Genomic DNA, 11,421 nt, shown 5'->3' with positions numbered 1-11,421 from the left:
ACAAAAGAGTTCCGGTTTGCCATCCTTCCCTTGTATTCTCTTCATTTGTATATCTGTTACAAAGAATAGGCGAGAAGTAATGAATTCCAAGCATCCCACAAAATGAAAAAAAGTATAAACAAAGCAACAAAAAGGGTTTGGAGATTTTTTGTTGATCCATATATATATATATATATATATATATGGATCAACAAAATTTTTGCACCTTTTACCAACTTGATGTTAAGAAGTCCTCGGACCTAGAAATTCATTTTGTATAATTGAACCTTTTCAAACTGTTTCTTTTTAAGAACCAAAAATACTTGTGCCAAAATAACAAATGCAAAAAAAGAATAAAAGACCTTGGACCCGTAATGGATCTTAAAGCACTACTTCTGCATCTCCCTGACCAAAGCCTCCCACATTGGGATTGCTTGTTGATGGTTGATCAAACTTGATGGATTCACCCTCTAAAATAAGAAGTTCTAGTCCTGAAGGTACAATATCAACTACTTGATGTCCATCCGATGGATCAACAATGATTATTTCATATCCACCCTTTTCTTTATGTACTATTCTACTTACTACACCTACTGATGTATCATTATAGACTGTATTGTTACTTTTGCTACCATCAGGATAAATCTAAGCCCTTCCTCTATTCCCACCTACATATTGGGATATTTAAGAAATGAACATCTTTCTTCATAGTAGGGTTGGGGGAAAAAAATGGGAAAGATGATTTCACTATATTTCTGACCAGAAACAGGACCTATCATAATAATATTTCTTTTATTAGGATGATAACTCTGAAAAGACAAATTACTAATCTTTTCTTTCAATACGAGAGAAATACAATCAGGGGGGCTAATTCAAATTTGTCGGGTAAAATGAGAACAACCCCTACATTCAAACTTCCCTTTTTACCATTAGCAAGAACTTGTTTCAGTTGGTTATCATAAGGAATTCGGACAACTACTGCAAAAGTCTTCAAGAATGGTCATCCTAGAATAAGTGGAGATATATTGGCCAGATAATCTTCCTCCATGTCAAGGATATAAAAGTCTGCTGGAAAGATGAGTTCTCTCACCTTAACTAATACTTCTTCAATTACTCCAACAGGATGAGTCTGACTGCCATCAGCTAACCGAATAACAATCCCTGTAGGCTGCAATGGTCCAATCCCTAAAGTCTAAAACACTGATCTAGGCATCACATTTATTGAAGCTCCTAAATCTAACATGGCATCCTCAAATAAATTGCTCCCAATCTCACAAGATACAGTGAACACTCCAGGATCATCACATTTTTGAAGGACTGGTTGAATAAGTGCTAATACATTCTTGCCAATGCTAATCAACACATTCCCCTTCAGTTTCTTTTTGTGTACACAAAGATCCTTAAGAAATTTTACATACTTGGGAATTTGCTTGATCATTGTGAACAAAGGAACATTGACTTCCACCTTACTAAACAAATTCACAAGCTCTTGAAATTCCTTAGCTTTTTCCTCCTCTACATTCTTCCTTGGTTGTACCTTGCGTTGAGGAAAAGGCAAGGGAATAGAAGGTTCAGCAACTTGCTGTGTTGGACACCTAGAAGCTGAACTTGCTAGAATTTCTACCTGCATTGTAGAGCTATTGGAATTTCTGAATTAATGTTATTCTTTTCGTGTTCATGGGCCAAATTCATTGGATCACTGTGAATTGAATCCGAGATTGGATCAGGACACTTTTGGGTTATTGGAAATTCTAAATTGTGGTTTGTTGAAGGTGTTTGGAAGTTGCTACAATTTGGAGACTCCTCTACTGGAAATTTTTCAGCAACATCACCTGTAATCTGCCTTCCACTTCTCAAAGTTAATGCACTAACATTACCTTTTGGATTTGGTGTTGATTGAGAAGGTAGCTGATTTGATCCTTGAGCTTGTAATTGATTTATATTGGAAGCTAGTTGTCCAATCTGCCTCTCAATATCCTGTAGTGTTGAATCTATTCTTTGTTAATTTTGTTGTTGCTACAGAACTTGTTGCATCAACTCCTCCAATCTAGTTTGTTGTGCATCTGAATTAGAGCAACTATTGGAACTTCCTTGAGTCAAACTCAATCTTGAAGGTGCTGGAAGTGCATTTTGAATTGGATTATACCCTTGTTGATGATTTTGATTTTGGTAATGTAGTTACTGGTTTTGATGATAAGGTTGCTAATAAGGTAGAAATTGTTGCTAAATTTGATTTGTAGACTGATAATGCTGCTGAAAAGGTTGGTATTACTGTTAGAATCCTTGTTGAAGTGGCTGGAAACTCTGATTTTGTTGAAAATTATGATTTAAAGGTGGTTGTTAATAAAATGAATTACCATACTTCAAATTGGGATGATCTCTCCAACCAGGATTATAAGTAGAAGAATGAAGGTCATATTTTTGAGGAAATTGAGCTCTAGAAAATGATGCTAATGACTCATCTTGATGAAGGTTGGGACATAACTCTGAATTATGGTCTTGGCTCAAACAAATACCATAAACTCCGATTGATATGGAAATTGTGTACTCAGCAAAATAGAAATTTGATTAGCATTGTTCAATGCCAATTGCTTCACCAAAGATGTTAATTCCAATAATGAGCTCCTTATTTCCTTTTGTTCATTAGAAACCACTTGAACTTCTCCAACTCCTCTTGTAGTCAATGACCTACTTCCAAACTGCTGTGAGTTCTCTGCCATGTTAGAAATAAGATCTCTAGCTTGTTTTGGAGTTTTATTCACTAAAGCTCCTTCAACCACTACATCTATCATACTTATGTCCATAGGTAACAAGCCCTCATAGAAGCATTGGACTAGTAGCTGCTCACTAATCTAATGTTGAGGACAACTTACACATAGCTTCTTAAATCTCTCCCAATAGTCATAAAGTGTCTCTCCCACCACTTGTTGAATCCCACAGATACTTTTCCTGATAGTAGCAATCCTTGAAGATGGAAAGAATTTCTCCAAGAAAGCCTTCTTCATTTCAATCCAAGATGTAACGTATCTAGGTGGCAAATAGTATAACCAATATTTTTCTACTACAGTTAATGAAAATAGAAAAGCCCTTAACTTGATATCCTCTTCTGAAATTCCCTGTGGCTTTATGGTTGAGCAGACCATGTGGAACTCATGCAAGTGTCTATTGGGTTTTCTCCAGATAATCCTTGAAAGTTAGGTAGTAAATAGATCAATCTAGATCTTAACTCAAAGTCTCCTAAAAGAACTGGATAAGTAATACATGAATATTTATATGCCTCATCTAGAGCTACAAGCTCCTTCATAGTCCTATGTGTCAGAATGTATACTAAAAGCCAAGATTTTTGTACAAATATTTATTTTGAAATGAGAATCACATTTGTTAAATGTCTGCATTTAGTTAAATGCAGTTGTCCATTTAATTTATATTGTAGATAACATGGTGTGTGGTGTCACACAGAAGATCATGTTATCAATTCCTTATAAATTATAAATAGAAGCTCACAACCAAGATGAATTGGGACAAACCATTGGAATAGTTGTGGTGTAATTTGGTACTAGTTTATCTTGACTATAAAATTACACTAGTACACTATGTGTGTATAGAGTAGGACCATATGAGGTCGTTCCTTTTATATTGACTACATAAAAGAGCAGAACCTTTGTTATTATGGATGTGTGTACTATTAATCCCGATATAATAACAAGCACATATACTTAGTATTTATTTCTTTAATTTATCAAAGGGTGAGATTTATTCATTAAATCAATAGGCCTGATAAGTTGGGAAATAATATTATTTATATGGTGTGTTGTTGATTATAGAAGGAAACTGTGTCCTATTTAGTAGGATGATGATGCCCCCTTGAGGAGCTCATAAGGATTGTCATGTAAATCCTGCAGGTGGACTTAGTTCCGACATGACAATGAAGTTGAGTGGTACTACTCTTGGAGCTAGATATTAATTAAGTGAGCTGTCAGTAACTCATTTAATTAATGGGCATTCGATATCTTAAAAATAGGGAGATTAACGCACTCATGATAAAGAGTCCATAATGTAATATAGGATTGATGCGGTAGTTTAATAATAACTCTTTAATAGTATGAGTTATTATTGATGAACTTGAGTTGGGTGTTCGGGTAGAACACAGGAAGCTCAAGTTCATCAGAAGGCAAAAACCAATTCCTCATCTATGTCCCTGTAGTAGCCTCTATGTATAAAGCCTCGCATCCACCCAAGTCATCCTTATGGCTGACGACATCCATGCTTGATGCCCAAGCAAGGGGCCAACCAAGATGGGTTTAAAAGTGGGTTTTTAATTTTTTAAATCTTTCTTTTTTTAGCCATCTACAATGTTTTAAAAGTGAGATTTAAAATTTTAAAAACTTTGCTTTTTTGAAGCCATCCACATGGTTTTAAAAAAGAGTTTTAAATTTAAAAAATCTTTCCTTTTTTAGCCATCTACAATGGTTTAAAAGAGAGATATTATTTTTTTTAAAACTTTCCTTTTTTGTAACCATGATTTAAAAGAGAGGTTTTAATTTTAAAAATATTTCCATTTTGTAGCCATCTACAATGTTTAAAAGAGGGATTTTTTATTTTAAAACTTTCCCTTTGTAGCCATCCACAATAGGAAATTTAAAAGAAAGATTTTAATTGTTAAAATATTTCCTTTTTAGCCATTACCAAGGATTATAAAAGAGGATAGATGGTGCCTTAGAGGAAATAATCATCTACACAATTTCTATTTCTCTTCTATTTTCATTGTGGTCAGCCCCCTCATATTCTTATTCTCCCCTTGCTTTCTCACCTAAGGCCGGCGGCATCAAGAGGCTTCAACCATCTTGTGGTCGGTGGGTTGTAAGGAAGAAAGAAGTGCTGGCGCTACTCGAAATTCCGTTCTGCTTTCCCTGTACAAAAATTTGTACAAGCACAAAACTTTTCCTAGCAATCCATGTATTTTTAAAAGTTAAACTTGGATTGCGAATGAAACTTAACATTATTAATCCAAGTTCAACCCATGTGTTCATCAGAAGTTAAATCATATTATAGAAGTTGATTAAATATCTATTTCAAGGATTGGCTTCCAGGTTGTTGGTGAGGCACTCGGCCTTCTTGGGTATGGGATCATCCACCACTTCCTAGTCAAAGCTTTTCAAAGAAATTGAATATTTAAACTCCTACCAGTAAACCCTAGGTTAAACTACAGAGACTTCAATCAAAGTACAAGATCGCTAGCCTCTTGTGTTGGTACTTCAGGATCTATACAAAGGAAAAAGAAACTAGTACACAGCGGAAACAATTAACTAGTTATTCCTTTATTTGTATCTTAAAGACCTCTTGATCTTCTGCTGTATTCCTCTCCTCCTCTTGGACATTGTGTGGGGATGATCTACCAAGACACAAAAGGGATCACAAAGGGATCAAACTAGTACATAGCGGAAACAATTAACTAGTTATACCATCTTCTGCTGTATTCCTCTCCTCTTCTTTCTTCCAAGACTTTTGGCCACAAAGGGATCAATGCTAGGAACACCACCTCTTGTTCTTCTTTCTTCCTTGCAACCCGCCGGCCACAAGATGTTGAAGCCTCTTGATGTCGCCGACCTTAGGTGAGAAAGCAAGGGGGAGAATAAGAATATGAGGGGGCTGGCCACAAGGAGAATAGAAGATGAATAGAAATTATGTAGATGATTATTTCCTCTAAGGCACCATGTATCCTCTTATATAATCCTTGGTAATCGCTAAAAAGGAAAGATTTAACAATAATTAAAATCTCTCTTTTAAATTTTCTATTGTGAATGACTATAAAAGGAAAGTTTTAAAATAAAAAATTCCTCTTTTAAACATTGTAGATGGCTGCAAAAAGGAAAGATTTTTAAAATTAAAGCCTCTCTTTTAAATAATGGTTACAAAAAGGAAAGTTTTAACAAAAATAAAATCTCTTTTTTAAACCATTGTAGATGGCTATAAAAGAAAAGATTTTTAAAATTTAAAACTCTCTTTTAAAACCATGTGGATGGCTTCAAGAAAGGAAAGTTTTTAAAATTTAAAATATCTCTTTTAAAATATTGTAGATGACTACAAAAAGAAAGATTTAAAAAATTAAAAACCCACTTTTAAACCCATCTAGGCCGGCCCCTTGCTTGGGCACCAAGCAAGGATTCGCGGGCCATAAGGATGACTTGGGTGGATGAGAGGCTTTATACATAGAGGCTACAACAGGGACCTAGAGGAGGAATTGGTTTTGACCTCCTGATGAGCTTGAGCTTCCTATGTTCGACCCGAACACCCAACTCAAGTTCATCAATAATAACTCATACTATTAAAGTGTTATTATTGAACTACCGCACCAATCCCATATTACATTATGGACTCTTTCTTATCATTAGTGCGTTAATCTCCCTGTGTTTAAGATATTGAATGCCCATTGATTAAATGAGTTACTGACAACTCACTTAATTAACATCTAGCTCCAAGAGTAGTACCACTCAACTTCATTGTCATGTCGGAACTAAGTCCACCTGCAGGATTTACATGACAATCCTTATGAGCTCCTCAAGGGGACATCATCATCCTACTAAATAGGACACAGTTTCCTTCTATAATTAACAACACACCATATAAATAATATTATTTCTCAACTTATCAGGCCTATTGATTTAACGAATAAATCTCACCCTTTGATAAATTAAAGAAATAAATACTAAGTATATGTGCTTGTTATTATATTGGGATTAAGAGTATGCACATCTATAATGACAGAGGTTCTGTTCTTTTATACAGTCAGTATAAAAGGAACAACCTCAAATGGTCCTGCTCTATACACACATAGTGTACTAGTGTAATTTTATAGTCAAGATAAACTAGTACCAAATTACACTACAATCATTCCAATGGTTTGTCCCAATCCATCTTGGTTGTGAGCTTCTATTTATAATCTATAAGGAACTGATAACATGATCTTCTGTGTGACACCACACACCATGTTATCTACAATATAAATTAAATGGACAACTGCATTTAACTAAATGTAGATATTTGACCAATGTGATTCTCATTTCAAAATAAATGTTTATACAAAAAGTTAGGCTTTTAGTATATATTCTAACAATCTCCCACTTATACTAACAGACTATGCTGCCATACATCTGATTCCCATCCCCTCAAGATGCCCATCAATAGCTCTCGTCGGAAGGGCCTTAGTGAAAGGATCTGCCAGGTTATCTTCTGATGTAATCTTGGTGACAACAACTTCTCCTCATTTTATGATATCTCGTATCAGGTGGTACTTGCGCTCATTGTGTTTACTTACCTTATGGGCTCATGGTTCCTTCAAGTTTGCTACTGCTCCACTATTATCATTATAAATTGTGATAATTTTGGGCAAACCAGGAATCACATCTAAGTCCATCAAGAAGTTTCTGAGCCATACAACTTCTTTGGCTGCCTTAGAGACTGCCACATACTCAGCTTCCATGGTGGAGTTCAAAACGCATTTATGCTTAACACTCCTCCATGCTATGGCTCAACCTCACAAAGTAAACATATACCCTGAGGTCGACTTACTATTGTCCCTATCTGATTGGATGTCTGAATCCGTGTAACCCACAGGGAGCAAATCATCTGCCTAGTAAACTAGCATATAATCTCTAGTCCTTTTTAGGTACTTCAATATATGCTTTACGACAGTCCAATTCCCTTATCCTGGGTTACTTTGATATTTGCTAACCATGCCCACGGCAAAACAGATATCCTGTCTCGTACTTACCATCGCATACATTAGGCTTCCTACAGCCGAAGCATAAGGAATTACCTTCATGTCCTCTATTTCGTTTGATGTTTTAGGAGGCATCTCTTTAGATAAAGGCACTTCATGTCGAAAAGGTAGAAAACCTTTCTTGGAGTTTTGCATGCGAAAATGAGCTAGAATAGTATCGATGTATGAACCTTGGGATAAGCACAACATTCTTTTCTTGCGATCCCTTATTACTTTGATCCCAAGAATATGCCCACATTCTCCCAAATCCTTCATATCAAACTGCTTGGACAACCATACTCTTATGTTTGACAACACTTTGACATTGTTGTCAATGAGCAAAATGTCATCTACGTATAGTACAAGAAATACGATCACGTTTCCGTCATGCTTCTTGTATACACAAGACTCATCCGGACACTGAATAAATCCATAAGACTGGATCACTTCATTAAACCGGATGTTCCAAGATCTCGAAGCTTGTTTCAATCCATAGATAGACTGATTGAGCTTACATACAAGATGCTCTTTGCCCTTCGCAATGAATCCCTCGGCTTGCTTTATATGGATATTTTCTTCAAGACTTCCATTAAGGAAAGATGTCTTGACATCCATTTGTCAAATCTCATAATCTATATGAATGACAATAGATGAAAGAATCCGGATAGACTTAAGCATGGCTACCGGCGAAAAGGTTTCCTCATAATCGATTCCCTCTTTCTGAGTATACCCTTTTGCAACAAGCCTTGTTTTGAAGCTTTCCACCTTCCCGTCTGTCCCTCTTTTTCTTTTGTAGATCCATTTACATCCAATGTCTTTTACACCATTTGGTGGTTCTACAAGCTCCCAGACCTGATTAGAGTACATAGATTCTATTTCAGAGTTCATTGCACTTTGCCAAGATGCTGCATCTTTAACTTGGAGTGTTTCATCATATGTCCAGGAAGCAGGTTCATGTTCACCAGGGATCAAGTCTAAAGATTCTCCCAAAAACATGAATCTATTAGGTTGTCTAACAACCCTCCCACTACGACGAGGCACTACTTGTAATTGTGCATCATTTGTGACACGTGTTGTAGTTCCTTGTGGTATCTCATCTTGTACCATTGGTACTAATGTGGACGTGTCTTCTCTTATTTCCTCAAGAACAATTTTACTCACTACTAGAAATATAACATATTATGACACTTACTTTATGACATTTAATTTGAAATTACACTATAACTATTTTTTAATGACATTTATCAAAAAAGATTATTTTAAATATAAAAATATCATTTTAGACAATATATAGTAACATATTTCATTAATGTCACCATATACCATCCTAATAATAATTAAGCCATTGTTAAAATTTTGTTTTTTCCTACTCTAACCTAATGCTAAGCCTTGCATGACGCCGTTTCTTTCTTCTCTTCTCGCTGTCCCACTGCTCACCCACACAGTGCCACTCCTGATCTCCCCAGCACCGCTCCTCTCCCTTTCTCTTCCCTAATATGTTCTCGTCGTCATCGCTTCTCTGCCCTCCACCCTAATCTGCTCTTGTCGTCGCACTCCTCTCCCATTCTCCTATAATCTGCTCTCATCATTGCCGCTTCTCTCCCTAATCTGCTCTCGTCGTCGCTGCTCCTCTCACCCACACTCACGCATACCTGTGCTGCCGCCGGTCTCCATCGCGTGTCGCCACCATGATTCCTCCACAACACTGCCTCCACCGTGATTCTGCCTTTCTCCTCCCTAATAAACAGGTATATGTAATAATAATTTTAAGTTTCAGTCCTTATCTAACAAGCTTCACTTATATGTGTGGTGGTTTATTTTCTTTGAATTTTGATGGATATGTTTCTTTCTTATATAATTTCTTATGTAACGTGTTCAATATTATTGAGCGAAAAGCCATGCTAAAACTTTTCACAAGTAGAGTTAGGAGGACTTTTCAGTTTTACTGAAACTCTTCACTTTGTTTGTTTCAGAATTTCAAATGAAAAATTGAAATTTCAGTTTCACTAAAATTGTCCACTTTTCAATAATTCAAACAAAGAGAAGCTGTGATGGGAATATAAGAGGTGATGGGAACACCTTTTGTTTTAAAGTAAAAAAGTAAAGTGCATCTTGAGTGACATTTTTTCCCAAGAATTAGCTTATAACCAAAACACATCTAAATCTAAGGTCAGTTCATGTTTGATCCCAAGGAAATGTGAACAACAGTAGATATGATTGATCGAAATGTTCTTTAATTATTACTACTTGGTTTATTCTTTTTGAAAGAGAATGCTATCCAGAATGCATATTATAATATATGAAATACATGGAGGAAAATAAAGGGAAAATGGGCAAACTACAAGATTGTTCCAGCTTAATGGTGAAGCTAAAATACCAATGAAGTTATGTAGCAACAAAAATACTCCAACATAGACAAAGATTACTCAACTGGATGAGTTGAACAAAGAGATAATTAATATTCTGAATGCATTTCTAGAAGTGTGGAAATGTATTCATCCAATTTCCATCTTTATCCTTAAAAATTTGAATTGCAGTGTCAAATTCAAAGATGGTTTAGGTGGTATACTTATCCTCCATGTCAGGTTCACTGTATTGAAGAGGAGTTTTATTCAAGTAACTGACCCATCAAGATATACACCATCCTTGAACAATATTATTCCACACTTATGTTTATAATCGAACAGGTTGCTCAATAATTCTACCTGAACTAACCCATGCCAGTTTTGATGATCTACTACTCAGTGGTTTTAACATTGGATTGGCTGGTTAAACTAGAATTTGAAGGTCAAACTAATCCAGTTCTATAAGTGGAATGCATCAGGTTTTAAAAGTAATGATGTAGTATTTCTTTTATCAATCCAATACAAGCTGCAAGAACAAGCACCCAAACGGTTATATAAGCATAGAAAATAGTTTTAAAAATTCAACTTAAACAGAATTGTAGAAAAAAAGGTCTATTTATTTATAGTGTGTGCTTTCAAGAGAACCTTACAATAGTTTCTTGATGACTTCTTCCAACCTAGCGAGTTGCAACTTCCTACAATGATTTTGACATATTCATGTGTTTAAGAGCCAAGGAAAATGAATAATTTTATTCCACATCATATATCTAGCAATTTGCACCTAGGACATGATAAAAATAAGATAACATGTTGAGTTGTTTTTTTGTACTGTTGTTTTTTCTTAGGTGAGATAAGTTATAAGATATTATAGATTGTTATGTTGTATCCTCTTGAGTTCTTGTGTTATAAAGATTTCTTTATATCTTGAGTTGTCTACCTTGTGAATATTATTTGTGATACAGTTCTTTATTTATAAGTGTTAAATTTAGTATACATGTTAAATTAATTTTAATAAGTTTTTTTAGGATCATTATGGATAAGAGTTGGATGTTTTTACCGAGACAAACTGAGAAGTATAGAATTGGTGTTCAAAGTTTCTTACACTTTGCATTTTCTAATGCAAATATAAATGGAATGATTTTATGTCCATGTATACGGTGTAAGATTGGTATATTTGTTTCAAGAGAGGTTGTCTTTGATCATTTGACGGTTGATGGATTTATCAAAGGTTATACTCATTGGGTAGCTCATGGAGAGATATCATATAATACATCTACAAACTCTACTTCTGTTCCATCTAACAATTATGCAGATGATATGCAAGGTTTAGTTTATGAG

At 35.3% G+C, this 11,421-nt stretch overlaps 1 pseudogene; it reads right to left on the bottom strand.

Moving 5' to 3' along the window:
- Positions 1-239: 239 nt before the first annotated feature.
- On the bottom strand, positions 240-1,609 carry LOC122029163 (annotated as a pseudogene).
- Positions 1,610-11,421: the final 9,812 nt, after the last annotated feature.

This window comes from Zingiber officinale, chromosome 10B (genome assembly GCF_018446385.1).
Source record: "Zingiber officinale cultivar Zhangliang chromosome 10B, Zo_v1.1, whole genome shotgun sequence".
In the NCBI taxonomy this organism is placed as follows: Eukaryota; Viridiplantae; Streptophyta; class Magnoliopsida; order Zingiberales; family Zingiberaceae; genus Zingiber; species Zingiber officinale.
This window is presented reverse-complemented; position numbering and strand designations above follow the sequence as displayed.